The sequence below is a fragment of the Callithrix jacchus genome, chromosome 13, assembly GCF_049354715.1.
Source record: "Callithrix jacchus isolate 240 chromosome 13, calJac240_pri, whole genome shotgun sequence".
Taxonomy (NCBI): Eukaryota; Metazoa; Chordata; class Mammalia; order Primates; family Cebidae; genus Callithrix; species Callithrix jacchus.
In genome coordinates, this window is record NC_133514.1 from 28645376 (window position 1) to 28661972 (window position 16597).

Genomic DNA, 16597 nt, shown 5'->3' on the forward strand with positions numbered 1-16597 from the left:
GACATGTATAAAAAAAGATATCTTGGGTTTCTCTCAGTGAAATATCTGAAGGCTTTAAAACTTTAAACAAAGCCCAGCTGGTTTGTATGCACAAGTTCCAAACCCTGAAATATTCCCATGATATCTAGTTTCAAAGAATTCTACTACTGTAAACTAGTGAGTAAACTAAATGAGTAAGTTTTCTCTTTTACAATGTACTTTATTTATGTTATAAAGCATGTTGTGTGGTAAACAGAAATTGGGAGGAAAAATCTAAGGGTGGAAAAGAAAACTAAATATTATGATTCCAAATGTAATAAAAATTATAAAAGCGAAGTTTCCATTCATAGTGTGAAAGAATCTCCAAGTCCAAATGTAATAAAAATTATAAAAGCGAAGTTTCCATTCATAGTGTGAAAGAATCTCCAAGAATTTACATTCAGATAGAATTTAATTATAGCCACCCTGTTAGCATTTAAATTCTAGAGGTCAGGATAGCATTTTTGAAGACATTCCTTTTTAGATCACTGCCCTGACAATATATTTATTATTTTTGTGAGGCAACAGGCTGTTTGACCGTTCACTCAGTCAGCTTAAATTATTTCAGTTAGCTTATGATTTGGGAGCCAATAAAAAATAGGTGTGTGGTAATTACCAAAGCTTTCTTATTTTTCAAATGCTAAATTACGCTTAATCACTACCCCTTTTTGTTCCTCTTCTGCTAATTGGGATTGTCCCCTCAGGCTCTCTCTTGAAAAAAACACACGTTCTTCCCAGTAGTAAATTTTCTTCTCTTCCCCAACCCCTTCAAGGCTCATTTTCACTTTTTGCTCTTGTTACTTTCTCTAACCCCGCCTACTCGAATTGCATGTAAGTTTTTTTTCTTTTTACCATCAAAGATTCTTTGAGTTCTTAACGTCAGAGTGTTTCAGACTTACTCGATTACACCAAAACAAAAAGGGGAAAAGACAGTTTCACTGGGTAACTGATTTTGATTTGTAAGTTATGGTGCAGAGAAGTAGCCATCCTGCCTCTTAGGACTCAGGTAATTAAGTCTGCAGGGTCAGCGAGACACGCATGACAAAGTTTCAAAAAGCCCCTAGTAAATCAGTCTCAAGGTTCTGCGTGAACACCATCCACACAATTGTTTACACTTCCTGTCTGGGAATCAGATTTCAGTCACTGCAGTTAATCCTAGAATTTTACTCTAATCTTCATACCTGGGGTGGGGGGTGTTGGGGAAGAAATCACAAAGGCAATAGACAGTGGCTATTCCATCTATCCCGAATGTATTTGTAGAAACTATACATTGACTTTTACAAGGTTCCCATTTTCAAAAGAGCAGAGCATAATCTGCCCCCGGATAAATCTAGTAGTTACTAGGTGCTGGCTGGATCCTACCCTAGGGACGCTCTGAGCTAGCCTTCCACCTAAAATACCTGACTTTTTGAGTTGCAGACATTCTCTTTAGCCAAATCAGATACAAGGACACTTGGAATTTTCATAACCTTTCATTCTAGAATTTATAAATGTGGACACCCACCCTTTCCTCCCCCTAACCAGCAAGTATGATTACACCCTGGAAGGAAGGGATGGGAAACATTTGCAGCCCACCAATGACTCAAGCGTCAGAATTTCCAAGAGAAAATATTTGATAGGTTTCACAAGGCTTTAGTGGGAAGGAAAAGAAGAGTTTTTTCCTCAAGGCAACTCACATGGCAGAACAATGTAAAGCAAAGTGAGAGCTAATTTAGAAAAAGCATCTGGTATACCCAGCATACTCTCACCTTGTAACCTTGTAATTATTTGGCACAGCAGGAAGAAATTCAGAACAAAACAAAACTATATACTCAGGATCCTGTGTGTGACTGTAACTTGGATCTTTGGAATGACATTTTGGTCATGATATTCATATTAGAAAAGACTCAGCATGGAAAAAGGGTTGGGGCAGTTGTTAAAAGTAAGCTTAATAATATATTAAGGAAGCTAACTTCCCAAAAGAAAGGAATAGTAATCTATTTTAAAGATAATTAGTCTTGAATACTATAGCCACATCTTTGTTGTGTTGATGGGTTGATGTACCTTGCTGATTAAGCAACAAGTAAATAAATTGTCATAATTGTCTCCAATTTTAAAAGTTGGAAAATGAGAGATGCTATAATCAGAATAAATTTAAAGACAGATCACTTTGTCAAATATCTAAAAAAATCAAGATTCAGAATGAAAAATGAAATAGAATGAGTTTCCCAGTGCATTTATTTAAAAATATTTCACTCTTGTAAAGTAAAAACTAGTTAGAAGGTTTCTCATTTCATTTTATAAGCTTTTGGCTCATAGTGAATATATTCAGTTAAAGTTACTACCAACCTACAGCTCTGGGTTTCTTTACTCCTCATGTGAACTATTAAATGTGATCTTTATTGCATTTTCATTAATAAGTAATATTTACCAGGAGACCTCAGATTTGGGGGTAATTCTAAATTAGCAAGATTTTTAACAAAGTCATAATGAAGAAGGCCCTCAAATTGCAAATTAATATAGCAAACAATATTATTTTAAAATACATGGAAGCATCAAACAAATATTAGAATGTTTAAGTTTTATTTAACTAAAGGCACATATCTCAATATTTTATTAATTAACTTCCTGAGGCACTGACGATACCTATTTTGGTGAACATGCTTTTTTAAAATATATAGATTTAAATTATCTTTTTAGCCTAAAAACGTATAAACTAGAGCATTTATTATAATTACAGTAGACTAAGAATGTTAATGTCCAACCATATAGTTTATTTTCTTTTTGGTGAAGATGGTTTAGTCATGTGCTCACCATATAAAACCTACAGGCACCAGGATATTTACTGAAACAATAAAAAAACTGGATACATTATAAATGACCATCAATAGAAGACTAGTTAAATAATTAGGGTATAGCCATATATCAGAATTCTATGAATACTTTAAAAGAGTACGTTTTATACACTGATATGGAGATGTTTGCTTTTTTTTTTTAAACGGAGTCTTGCTCTTTTGCCTAGGCTAGACTGCAGTGGTTCGATCTCGGATCACTGCAACCTCCGCACCTGGGGTTCAATTGATTCTCCTGCCTCACGCTCCCTCGTAGCTGGGATTACAGGTGTGCACCACCATGCCCAGCTAATTTTTTGTATTTTCAGAAACAGGGTTTCACCATGTTAGTCAGGCTGGTCTTGAACTCCTGACCTCAGGTGATCCGTCCTCCTCGACCTCCCAAAGTGCTGGGATTATAGGCATGAGCCATTGCACCCAGCCCATTCACTTTAAAAAAAATTTTTTTAAAAAAAAAGCAAGTTGTAGAAAAGTTTGCATATAAATTAGTGAAGAAAAAGAGGGCATCTATATACACGTATATACATACAGAAAGATAATACATAGGATATGCTAGTAATTGCATAGAAAATGATTTGAACACTACCTCATATATGAAAGAGTTTCACTTTTGAGTTCATTCAATTCCATATTATTTGAATTTTAAAAACATGAATATTACATTCATAAGTTTTTTTAATTTGTGAAAAACTGATTACTATAATAGGATTCTCATCTACCTATCAAAATAGTGCTTACTTCTAAGTGAAAGATTGGGTAGTTTTTCCTTTTCTTCCTTGATCATCTGTATTATCTATTTTTTTCATTAAACATGTGTGACTGTGCAATAAAGTATGAATTTAAAAAATTTTTAAAGGCAGAGAACAGGGTATTCCAGGAGAATGAAAATATGCAGGGGCAACATGCTAAGAAGAAAATATACCTTAAAGTGTGTCCTGGTCAAAATAGTTATCAAGTTTTATTAGTCATAAACTTAAAGTAAGTTCTTCTAACCAACTAATTCCCTAAGGCAAAAATGGCAGAAGCTTTTCAGATAATTGATGAAGTCATGGTTGGTCGCATATACAACCCCCCCGACCTTTTTTTTTTTTTTTTTTTTTTTTTTAAGACAGCGTCTCACTCTGTCACCCAGGCTAGATTTTATTGGCAAGATCACAGCACACTTCAGCCTTGACCTCCCCAGGCTCCCATGATCTTTCCATCTTAGCCCTCACCTACCCCCAATAGCTGGGACTACAGGCCCAAACCACCATGCCCTGTTAATTATTTTTTAATTGTGGGCAGAGATGGGGTTTCATCATGTTGCCCAGGCTTCCATTTCTTAAAGAAAATACAACATTCATTTTTGAAAACTGTACATTTGAATGCAATAGTACAACTTCTTTTTTTGGGGGGGAAGAGGGATGGAGTCTTGCTCTGTCACCTAGGCTGGAATGCAATGGCGTGATCTCAGCTCACTGCAACTTCCGCCTTCCAGGTTCAAGCAATTCCCCTAACCCAGCCTCTCAAGTAGCTGGGATTACAGGCATCCGCTACTACACCCAGCTAATTTTTGTATGTTAGTAGAGATGGGGTATTACCATGTTAGTCAGGTTGGTCTTGAACTCCTGACCTCAGGTGATCTGCCTGCCTCAGCCTCCCAAAGTGCTAGGACTACAGGTGTGAACCACCATGCCCAACCTGCAATAGTACAACTCTTTTTTGTTTGAGACAGAGTCTCTCTCTGTAGCCAGGCACCAGGCCAGAGTGCAATGGCATGATCTCAGCTCACTGCAATCTCCGCCTCCCGACTCCAAGCAATTCTCCTGCCTCAGCCTCCCAACTAGCTGGGACTACAGGCAAGAGCCACCACGCCCAGCTAATTTTTGTATTTTAGTAGAGACAGGGTTTCACCATGTTGGCCAGGATGGTCTCGATCTCTTAACCTCGTGATCCACCTGCCTCTGCCTCCCAAAGTGCTGGGATTACAGGCATGAGCCACTGAGCCTGGCCCTCAATAGTACAACTTCTAAAGTTTACCTCAATATTTCATGCGAATTAAAACCATTATTCATTAACTAAGAATAATTTGTAATTCACTAAACAAAGATGCTTTAAAGTTTATTGGAGATACCACTGACACTATTTAACATATTGTGTTATTTTTTGGGGTTATATAAACTGAGAATTATGGAGTTTTATCCAAAATCTTTGCAGATGAACCCAAAAGAATGGTTTGTGTCTGTCAAGAAAAACATGCAAACTTGTCAACCATTGTTAGCAGTGACTAGCTGGTACCTGCTGGGCCATTTCAGGACACTTCTTATGGATTATCGAAAACCTGACATTGTAGCCACTTTTTGAAGGCTCTGGACTTTGTCTAAAGAACCAACATCTGCCCCACAAAGCATGCCTAAACTTCAAGCACAGTTCCACACTCAAAGCAACCCTGAGACTATGTTTAGTAAACATGGAGAAAAAGCTGATACTGTCCAATTAATATGAAACTATAAAAAAATGGGCAATTCATAATGTCACATAGCAATAGACACAACACAGTCATATTTTTCTGGGCTGGAATAAATCCCAGAGATCTGTTCCTGCAGGAACAGGGTCTGAATGCACTAGCATTTATTCATAACACACGCAGTAGTTAGCCCTACCACTTTCTTTTCTTCTTTAAAGTCATTTTTGTTGACAATAAATGTAAATGGTATAAAATTTTTATAGTATGGAATAAAAAGTCTTTCCTTAACCCCTGTCCTTCAGTCACTCAGGTTTTCTTCACATCATTTTCATTTTGTTTTATTCTTTTAAATCTTTGATACATTTGAAAAATACTTGGGTGCAAAGAGTAGGCTAGGGGTCAACTTTATTAGTTTCTGGATGTCAATCAAGGTGGCTCAAGCTCAGATACTGAGTACTCATTTGTCCTTTCTTCCGTTGATATGCAAAGTTATAGTCAATTAAATCTAAATTCCTTTCTCTTTTTGAGTACATTTCTAGACTGACTAGTTCCATTGATTTGAAAATGCAGATTATACTTAAGCACATACAAAGGCTTTAGAGCCTGAATCCCAGGTTTGAGTCTCAGTTCTACTGTTTACCACCTGTATGACCTTAGGCAAGTTGTTCAAATTCTGCCTAAATTCATCTACAAAATGGTGATATTAATGATTATAAGGTTGTTGTGGGGACTCAACTAATAGCTGAAAAGACTACAAGAGTGCATGACATAGTACTGAATGTGTATTCTCATTATGCTTAAAATATACTCTTGGTGTTTTCACTGGTATTTCATTAAATTAACAGAGTGAGAAAGACTGACATCTGTAAATGCTGTCTCCCCATGTAAACATCACGTGCTTTTTTACGTTTTCGAGTCCACTTTCTTCAAACATCTGCTCACAGATCTTTATCCATGTTTTATAGGAATTCACATTCTCCTCTTGTAATTCATCTTCCCCAGATATTTAATCATCATATGGTTCCAATTCCTGTAATTCCTAGTTATTACCTCCCAACTCCCTGTTCCATCTGTAGACATCTCTTATCCAAGACACTTAACTGAGGGCCTTGACTACACCCTGTCCCTAATAGAATGTAGCAAGTTATATTTCTTTAAAACATCTGAGCTTCACTACTACTTATGAAGGCTCAAGCATTTTTAAGGCCAGTATTTTCTCTGGCCTTAAATACAGTCCTCTGTTGAAATATTTTTTCTGGATGTGAAGTCTGAGTTTGTAGAAAGCATCTTGAGAAATCGGACCTTTCAATAAGATTTTATGCTTGAAGCCTTTATCTGAGTTTTTGTTTCATGCACATTAAATTGTTACTGAAAAGCATGGGTCCTTTAAAGTTCAGGGGGAAAGTGTTTATAAAGATCTAAGACTGAGTTAAAGACAAAGCCATAGCCAGAGGCCTCGTTTCCTGCTAGGAAGAAGTCCCCCACTAATCTGTCATGCTTCTGTCTAAGAGGATATTAAAGCCACTGCAGGCTCTGGCGTTTACAGCCAGTCATGTGTCTCACAATCCCTGTCTGTACCAGGGAGTCACATGATAAGGGTTACACACTGTGGCTCATCCATAGCTCCTTGTTAAGGGCAATAGAGTGAGCAATTAGGGTATTGGCGACAAGGAAAAAAGAGACAATGAAACCCTTATTATTAGTTACCATCTCCCAATTACTACCTAATGTAATTTGATGAAAAAAATACACCTTTAAAGAAATAATTAAGTCTGCTGGGCAAGCCATTGCAATACTTATTCTCTGTCAGTTTTCTTTGGTTATGACTGCTTGATTAAAGGTGAGATGAATTTTAAAAGAAAACACTCATTAACCTTTTTTCTAATAAGAAAGAGCATTAAAAATAGATGTAACGCGAGAAGCCACAGGACCTCCCCAGACCTACCCATAGTACTGTCTTTCTTCTCCATTTCTTTTAAGCTGCCTAACAGGGGCTGGAGGAACATATATTCACCCGCGCATACACACATCTATGCATCCCAGACCACAAAAGACATTCAAGTGGTATTGGTTTTATGGGCAATACAACACCCTTCAGAGACAAATGGCTGATTTAATACTGGCCCAGAGCTGACAGAACTTGAGAAATGCCTATTATATCCTTGGGAAGATTTCTTTAAACACAGTATGTGGTTACCAGCAGAACGAAGTCTCAGTTTTGAATTTTGAGAGTAACTCACTTAGGCAAGTCTTCTCTAACCCAGTGCAAACAAGAGGCCTGATGCCCCTAGGGGCTGTTAATGGAGCGTTGGTCTCACAATCACCTATTTTATTCCAGCCTCAGTTCGTGGGGACTGAAGTTTGTTTATATCTCATTCTTTCTTATGTACAGATGTTCTTCCAACTGCTAGTAAGGCTGGCCAAGTATACGGGTTGTCTTCGCCTTTCTGAAGATAGAGAAAAGTCATCAACTATAAAGGAGAACTTCCTGCCATACTTGGGCAGGAAGAGTGAAGGTGCAGATGGGTCTGGATAGAGCCAGGAAGAATGACCCTGATCAGATTTTATAGACTGAGATGAAGAGTAAGTAGACAGAGAGAGGGCAAATACTGTATTTTTATAACCTAATTATTAGCCGGGAATTGGCTCAATAAAGCGTTAGGGAGCAACAAAAGACATTGAGTCAAATAGTTTGTCTGAGGGAAAGAAAGAAAGACTGCTTCACAGCCAGTTCTGGGGGTAGGAAATGAGAAGAATATTAATACCCAGAGTACAATGAGGCAACGGAGTTGCTGTTTTAAAATTTTAGGGAAATTAAAGGAAAAGAACAGAGCTCATATATAAACAAGGAGCTAGGAAAAAGAGCTTGTTTCCGGGGTGAGATTTGAACTAGGAAGTGCAAATGGAAGAGTTCTGAAAGTTTACCTTAGTTAAGCTCTATCAAGATAATAGAACTGAGATTGTGCCTTCTGTATTTTCATTCTGCTGAGAGATTTCTAATCAGTATCATAAAAATATTATCACCCCATTATTGGTCAGCCAGGTATTTGCTGTCAAAGAAATGCCTAGAAGATGAGAAGGGAGAGCATAGAGCCTAAAAACTCTAGGTTAGGCCTTTAGAAAGAAAAAAAAACAACAAAAACAACCCTCTTAAGTCTGTAGCTGTTACTAAGGAAGAAATTCCAGCATGCCTGTGTCCCATTTGTGTAAAAGACACACACACATACACAAGATTTAGTTGGTACAGTTCTCCCTACAGGCCCTGAATAGCTGTTAGTGGCCAAGAAAGCAAAATTGTGTGTGCTCCATGGATTACTATGCAGCCATAAAAATGAACAAAATCATGTTTTTTGTGGGAACATGGATGGAACTGGAGGCTGTTAGCCTCAGCAAACTAACAGGAACAGAAAATCATGTTCTCACTTATAAGTGGGAGCTAAATGATGAGAACTTATGAACACAAAGAAGGGAATAGGAGACACTGAGGTCTACCTGAGGGTGGAGGGTGGGAGGAGGGAGAGGAGCAGAAAAGATCACTACTGGGTATTGGACTTAATTCCTGGGTAATGAAATAATCTGTACAACAAACCCCCATGAATATGAGTATACCTATGTAACAAGTTTACCTATGTTACCTGCACATGTACTCCAGACCTCAAATTTAAGAAAAAAATCAAGCATCACACATGTAACACACAGCACAACACAAAACAATACATCATATAGAGAGAGAGGGAGCCTACAACAATGGTTTGTTGTCAAATCTGAGGTTAGTAATAAATGCTTGTTTTTGTTTTTGAGACGGAGTCTCGCTCTGTTGCCAAGCTGGAGTGCAGTGGCCTAATATCAGCTCACTGCAATCTCCACTTCCCAGGTTCAAGTGACTCCCTTGCCTCAGCCTCCGGAGTAGCTGGGACTACAGGCACGCACCACCATGCCCGGCTAATGTTTTGTATTTTAGTAGAGATGGTTTCTCACCACGTTGGCCAGGATGGTCTTGATCTCTTGATCTTGTCATCTGTCCACCTCAGCCTCCTAAAGTGCTGGGATTATAGGCATGCGCCACCATGCTCAGCCAGTAATAAATGCTTTTATGTAGCTGGCAAAAAAAAAAAAAAAGAGCTGCTTCATTATGCACTTAAATTCCAGGTAAGAGCACCTGCTGGCTCCAGAACTGTAAAATATGCAGATTTATATTGTCAGCATCAGCCACAAGATCTGAAAATCAGTATGAAAGAACTTCCTTTTCCAATTTTCAGATTCGAGATTAGTGAGAGAAAGAATACAAGCTACTGGGAAAGAATAATGTGGGCCCCAATGCTGTTAGTACAGAGAAATACTCAATTCACTTGAAAGGGGGCAAAAGAAATCCACACATACTAATTCAGGGAAGTTCACTGGTGCTTCATTCATCATTCATCATTCTTCAGTTTTCTAGTGGAGATTTATTTAGGTCAGAGTTTTGGGTGAGATCCCTCACTCCCCCAGGAGACTGGCAGTATTATTTAGAAACTAGGTTCTAAGGAAGAATTCAAATGATACAACTGATAGATTCAGTTCTGTAATAGCCTAGCAAGGGAAAAGAATTTTGTTGTTGTTGTTGTTACTGATGTATGGGTTCCTAGATACAGGTAGGCAAACCAGGGCAAATGAAGAAAAATAAATATAAACTGTGAACTGATTGATTTCATTTCCAACACTGTTTAGAGAAGCTTTTGTCCTCAACTTGCCTCAATTTAGATTGATCTTCTCAGAGAGATTTAAAATTTCTATTACATTAATCAGCATTCCTTCTTTCTTCCCAAATGCCATGCAGATGTCAAAGCATTATTTGTAACAAACCTATATTTGGGCCCAGTTAAGTTAAAACTAACCAGAAACGTCCTTTGGTTTCTAGATTAAATTTCCTGGTTTGCTTTTCCCTGTGACTTTCTTTGCTGAAGAATATAAACCTTCCCATAACTCTGTCTTGGACTTTATCCTGTCAACTTTAAACATTCTAATGCAGCAACAGTAATGATGTCAACTTTTTAAAAACACAGAACTGAAATAAATATGGAAGCTCCCTGTCTTAGATGCCATATAATAAGAATAAAGTTGATATTAACACTGGAAAGTAGGTTTTCCTTTACAGATCAAATTATAACTACTGTTATCATCATTATTTGTAATACTAATATTATTTGGCTTTGATAATACAAAGAAGGAAATAAGACCAATTTGATTATTTCTAATAACTTACAAACTTAGATATTAAAAGGTTATTACTTTCTGTATCACTAGTTGTGGAATTTTTCAATAATAACACTACAATAGAGGGTAACTAGTATTAAAAAAAGAGTCCTTTTAAAACATGAGCAAAATAGCAATGTGATGTAACTACAACCAGTATATATTGCAGTGTTTGTTTTTTTTTTTTTTTTTTTTGAGACGGTGTCCCACTATGTTGCCCAGGCTGGAGTGCAGTGGCACGATCTCGGCTCACCTCAACCTCCACCTCCCGGGTTCAAACGACTCTCCTGCCTCAGCCTCCCAAGTAGCTAGGAGTACAGGTGCACACCACCATGTCTGGCTAATTTTTTGTATTTTTGGTAGAGATGGGATTTCACCATATTGGTCAGGCTGGTCTCAATCTACTGGCCTCACGATCCACCCGTCTCGGCCTCCCAAAGTGCTGGGAGTACAGGTGTGAGCCATCCCTAGAGTGTATTTCAAGAAGCTATGACATATACATTATGAGGTACAATAATACAACACTCATTAACCCATCACCCAATGAAGAACTAGAATATTATCTTTCCTGTTAAAGCTACCTCAGATGCTCTTCCCTAACCAGTCTCCCTGGCTTGCCTCAGAGGAAATCATAATCCTGTATATTGATCTTATATTCCCTTCATATTTTATTAAATTAAAAATTATATAAGCCCTTTATATTTAATTTTTATATTTCATTCAACATTGTTCAAAGATTTATCTATGTTATTGCATTTAACTGCAGCTCATTTATTTTTACTGCTGTGTAATACTCCACTACGAAAATATACAATTTTTAAAGATCTATTCTCCATTTGATAGACATTTGGATTGTTTCCAGTTTTCCCTAATATAATGCTGCTGTAGATATTCTTAGTTGTTTGGAGTCTCTCTAAAGAAAGTTTCTCTAGTACATCCCATAGAGTTGAATTGCTAGATTATAGCATAGTCAGTGTTTAGCTTTAACATGAATATGAAATTATTTTATTAAGTTGCATTAATATACCTTTCTATCAGAAATATGTATGAGTTCTCATCATTGAGAACTTAGCGTTTTACAGTATAAACTTAGCATATATAAAATAGTAGCTAATTGTGGTCTCTATGTGCACTTTTCTGATTACTATTGCATTTTGAGCATTTTGCCATACATTTATACACTATTTGTTTTCTCTGCCTGGTCATATCTTTTGTCTAATTTTATTTATTTCTGTTCTTTTACCTTTAATTCTTTGTTTTGCTTTGAGTTTATTCTTTTGTGCTTTTTCTAAACTGGGTGCTTAATTAGTTTTTAGCCTTTCTTCTTTGCTAATATAAGCAATCAAGCTTATATATTTTATCAGGTACTGGCTCTACTATCTCTCACAAGGTTAAATCATTCGGAATTTAAAATTTTTCAGTATGATTTTCCCCCAATTCATGAGACATTTTGTACTTTTTCAAATTATAAATGAAAGTATAATTTATCAATACTTTTATCATTTTTTATTTCTACTTTGGTCAGAGAAAATGGCTGTTCTAATTATCTGTTGCTGCATAACAAAATACTTCAAGGGAATGGCTTAAAACAATAGCAATCAGTTATTTTGCTCATGGATCTGAGTGTTTACTGAACACAGCGAGGCAGTTCTTTAGGGGTCTGGATTAGTCAAGGTTCTCCAAAAAAATAGAACCAGTAGGAAAGACAAATAGATGGATGAGAGAGAATTTATTATGGGAATTGTCTCACATGATTACGGAGGCTGAGACGTTCCATAATATACCACATGCAAGCTGGAGAACCAGGGAAGCTGATAGCATGGCTCAGTTCAAGTCCAAAAGCTCAGAACCAGGGAATCTGATAGTGGTAACTCTCAGTCTAAGGTTGAAGGCCTAAGATCCTGCGGGGGCACTGATGCAAGTCATGAAGGCTGAAAGCCAGAGAACCTGGAGTTCTGATGTCCAAGGGCATGACAAGATGATGTCCTGGTCCCAGAAGAGAGCCATTTTGCTTTCCTCTGCCTTTTGTTCTATCTAAGCACTCAACTGATTGGACAGTGCCTGCCCAAATTGGGTGAGACATCGTTTTTAGTCCACTGATTCAACTGTAAATCTCTTACAGAACTGTCCTCATAGATATACCCAGAAACGATACTTTGCCAGCTATCTGTTCAGCCCTTTACCCAGTTAAGCTCCACCTAAAATTAACCATCACAGGGTCTCTCCAACAGCTGCAGTCAGATGACAGCTGGGGTCAGGCTCTCTCAAAGACTTTTTCATTCACATGTACCTGGTCTGGGAAAACTCAAACAGCTCTGGGCTGAAACAGCTGGAATACCTTGGCATGTCTATATCTCTCTATGTCTGTGTCTCCCTCTGTGGACTTTTCATTTAGTCTCTCAACATCAGGGCCTCAGGGCAACTAAACTTCTTACGTGGTAGCCCAAGACTCCAGAATAATTATCCCAAGGAGAAGTCACTAAGGCTGTGTGTGGTGGCTCAGGTCTGTAATCCCAGCACTTTGAGAGACTAAAATGAGAGTACCGCAAATTAGCAAAATTCCGTCTGTTAAAAAAAGAAATGGCCAGGGTGGTGGTGCACACCTGTAATTCTAGCTACTTGGTAGGCTGAGGTGGAAGGATCATTTGAGCCCTGGAGTACGAGGCTGCAGTGAACCTTGATCACACCATTGCACTTTCGCTTAGGCAACAGAGTGAGACCCTGTCTCAAATTGAAAATCTCACTGAAGTTACATGACCTTTTTAACTTGCCTAGGAAGTAACACAAAATCATGTGTGCCATATTTTGTTTATTAAAGGTCAAAAAGGACCACCTGGGTTCAGGGAAGGGAAAATTGGCTCCACCTTTTGATGAAAGGTTGCCAAAAATTGTCTGGACATATTTTCAAACCACAACAGTGATCAATATGATACTACATACTGGAAACTTGCTGAGATTTGATTGATGGTTTAGAACATGTTCAGTACTTTTGTTCTGTTTGTTTTTAACATTGGTAGCTTTGAAAATGTGTATGTTCTAATTGATGGATACAGATATCTATAAATGATCATTAAAATCTTTTTATTAGGCTTTATCTGCTCCCACCAATATGATATTGGTTGGTTTCTCCCTCTAATTCTGCCAGGTTTTTAATTTTTTTTTTTTTTTTTTTTTTTTTTTTTTTTTTTTTTTTTTTTTGAGAAAGAGTTTCACTCTTGTTGCCCAGGCTGGAGTGCAGTCACCATTTTAGCTCACTGCAACCTCTGCCTCCCAGGTTCAAGCAATTCTCCTGCCACAGCCTCCCAAATAGCTGGGATTACAGGCATGTACCACCACACCTGGCTAATTTTGTATTTTTAGTAGAGATGGCATTTCTCCATGTTGATCAGGCTGGTCTTGAACTGTCAACCTCAGGTGATCCGCCTGCCTCGGCCTCCCAAAGTGCTGGGATTACAGGTGTGAGCCACTGCACCCAGCCTGCCAGTTTTTACTTTGTATATTTTAAAGTTACTTTGTTAGGGGAACACAGGTTCAAAATAGCTTTCTTTCCCTTGTTAAATAAAACTTTTTAGCGTTGTGTAATAACCATCTTTACCACTTAAAGTTTTTTTAAATTAAAAACATTTCTCATAAATATGTAGTTATGCTGTTTCATTTTTAACCTTTTTATATCACAATGTTATGATGTAGCCCAAGTAAGCACTATGTAGCTAGATTTTTATTTTTATTATTAGAGATTCAGATATCTGGAGAACTCAATTATGAAATTTAGGAGGCTTTTCTAATCTTTTACATTGTTTTTGCCTTAATATATTTGTTTTGTTAACCAACAAAAAGATGACAACAACCAGTGGGGAAATAGCTATTTGTTCAGCAACAGAAAATCTGTATAATAGAGATCAGATCTAGTCCTTTCTCTACTGATAAATCCTCAAATACCAGGCTTTCACGACTTGTAAGTTGTATCAGTTCATTCTTCACACTGCTATAAAGAAATACCGAAGAATGGGTAATTTATAAAGGAAAGAGGTTTAACTGACTCACAGTTCTCCATGGCTGCAGAAGGCTCGGGAAACTTACAATCATGGCAGAAGGTGAAGCAGAAGCAAGTAGTTTCTTCACAAGGTGGCAGGAGACAGTGTGTGTGTATGACTATAGGAAAAGCTACCTTTATAAAACCATCAGATCTCGTGAGAATTCACTCACTATCATGAGAACAACTTGGAAAAGCCACTCCCATAATCCAATCATTTCCCAAAAGGTGCCTTCCTAAATACCTGGAGATTACAATTCAAAATGAGATTTGGGTGGGGCACAAAAATCTAACCATAATCATAAGTCTTGTTGATAGGTCTATTTTTTAAAATGTGTGCCTTGCAGTTCCCCAAAATGCAACTTAATTTAAATGAATCAATAAGAGATAATTGAGTGAGTTAGTTGCACATGAAAAGTTAATCTTGGAAGATAGGCAGCAGCTCCATTCTCCTGTTGACTATTAAAGTAAGTTAATGATCTGGAGCTGTGTGGGGGTTTCCAGAAATAGCTCTATAATGGCCATGATGCTGTAGTTAGCAGCGAAAAAAGGGAACTGTGTTTTATTTTCCAGGCAATTGCCCAAACCCACCCCATAGCATCTTTATTTTAGGACCAATCCACCAGAAAGAAAGAGCAACATATGGTTCAAATGAGCACAAAACATCTCCTTAGCAGAAACAAACTCATGAGTGAGTCCATTCAGATTTAAACTATGGTCCACAGTTTTATTTGCACAATGCTTTAGAATGACATCTAGATATTGATTTTAAAATCAGTGTTTAGGGACAACCATTTAAATGGCTCTTTTAAACAAGGTGGTAGAGACCTAAACCCTTTTTCGTTAACTGACAAGGTAAAAGGCTGAAAACAGCCATTTTAGCATCGTACATAGCTCTTGAAAAACTCACAGATGTTCTAAGATTGATTTACTAGTATTAATGAATGTATATCTGCACACACACGCACATACATTGCACTTATGGGAAATTCAAAAGTCAAAAACTCAGTGAGTGCCCCTAGATCACTGCTAGCTTTTTAGCAACAGGCTTTTATAAAGGCTTCACTCTAGGCAAGGCATCTATATCTGATATGAGGGGAGAGAATCAAATAAGACAGAATATTTTTTGAGTACATAATAAAATCTATAACTAAAAATAAAGCCTAAAACCCCATCTAGTAAATGACCTTGTTTTGTAAATTAAATTTGTGTCTTAGCATTTCTGGGGTCAAACTCTATAGGAAAAACTACTTAAGTAAATCCTAGTTAACAATTGAAAAGAACAAATAAGGCCTTTAAATTTTGTTTGAAGCTTGTTATTTTTATCACAAATTAATAAGCTTAAAGGACAGGTGACATACTGGTAAAAAATATTTTTTTAAGAAATGACAAAAATATCCCTAATATACATAATACTTATGGATCAATAAGAAAAGGCAAAATGCAGGCTGGGCACGGTGGCTCCCGGCAATTTGGGAGGCTGAGGCGAGTGAATTACGAGGATAAGAGATTGAGACCATCCTGGTTAACATGGCAAAACCCCGTCTCTACTAAAAATACAAAAATTAGGCCGGGCGCGGTGGCTCAAGCCTGTAATCCCAGCACTTTGGGAGGCCGAGGCGGGTGGATCACGAGGTCAAGAGATCGAGACCATCCTGGTCAACATGGTGAAACCCCGTCTCTACTAAAAATACAAAAAATTAGCTGGGCATGGCGGCGCGTGCCTGTAATCCCAGCTGCTCAGGAGGCTGAGGCAGGAGAATTGCCTGAACCCGGGAGGCGGAGGTTGCGGTGAGCCGACATCGCGCCATTGCACTCCAGCCTGGGTAACAAGAGCGAAACTCTGTCTCAAGAAAAAAAAAAAAAAAATACAAAAATTAGCCGGACCTGGTAGCACACACCTGTAGTCCCAGCTACTTGGGAGGCTGCGGCAAGAGAATCGCTTGAACCCTGGAGGCGGAGGTTGCAGTTAGCTGAGATCACACTGCTGCACTCCAGCCTGGCGACAGAATGAGACTTCACCTCAAAAGTAAACAA

The 16597-nt window shown here is 37.8% G+C and overlaps 1 protein-coding gene and 1 long non-coding RNA gene across 7 annotated transcripts in view; one reads left to right on the forward strand and one right to left on the reverse strand.

Moving 5' to 3' along the window:
- LOC128929423 (uncharacterized) overlaps nt 1-14581 on the reverse strand; it is a 176560-nt gene extending 161979 nt beyond the window's left edge. Inside the window, exon 1 of the long non-coding RNA XR_008475909.2 lies at nt 14572-14581. This is a non-coding gene — a long non-coding RNA (uncharacterized LOC128929423). The remainder of the gene's footprint in view (nt 1-14571) is intronic.
- DLC1 (DLC1 Rho GTPase activating protein) overlaps nt 1-16597 on the forward strand; it is a 521814-nt gene that overhangs the window by 445881 nt on the left and 59336 nt on the right. The gene's annotated exons all lie outside the window — the stretch shown is intronic.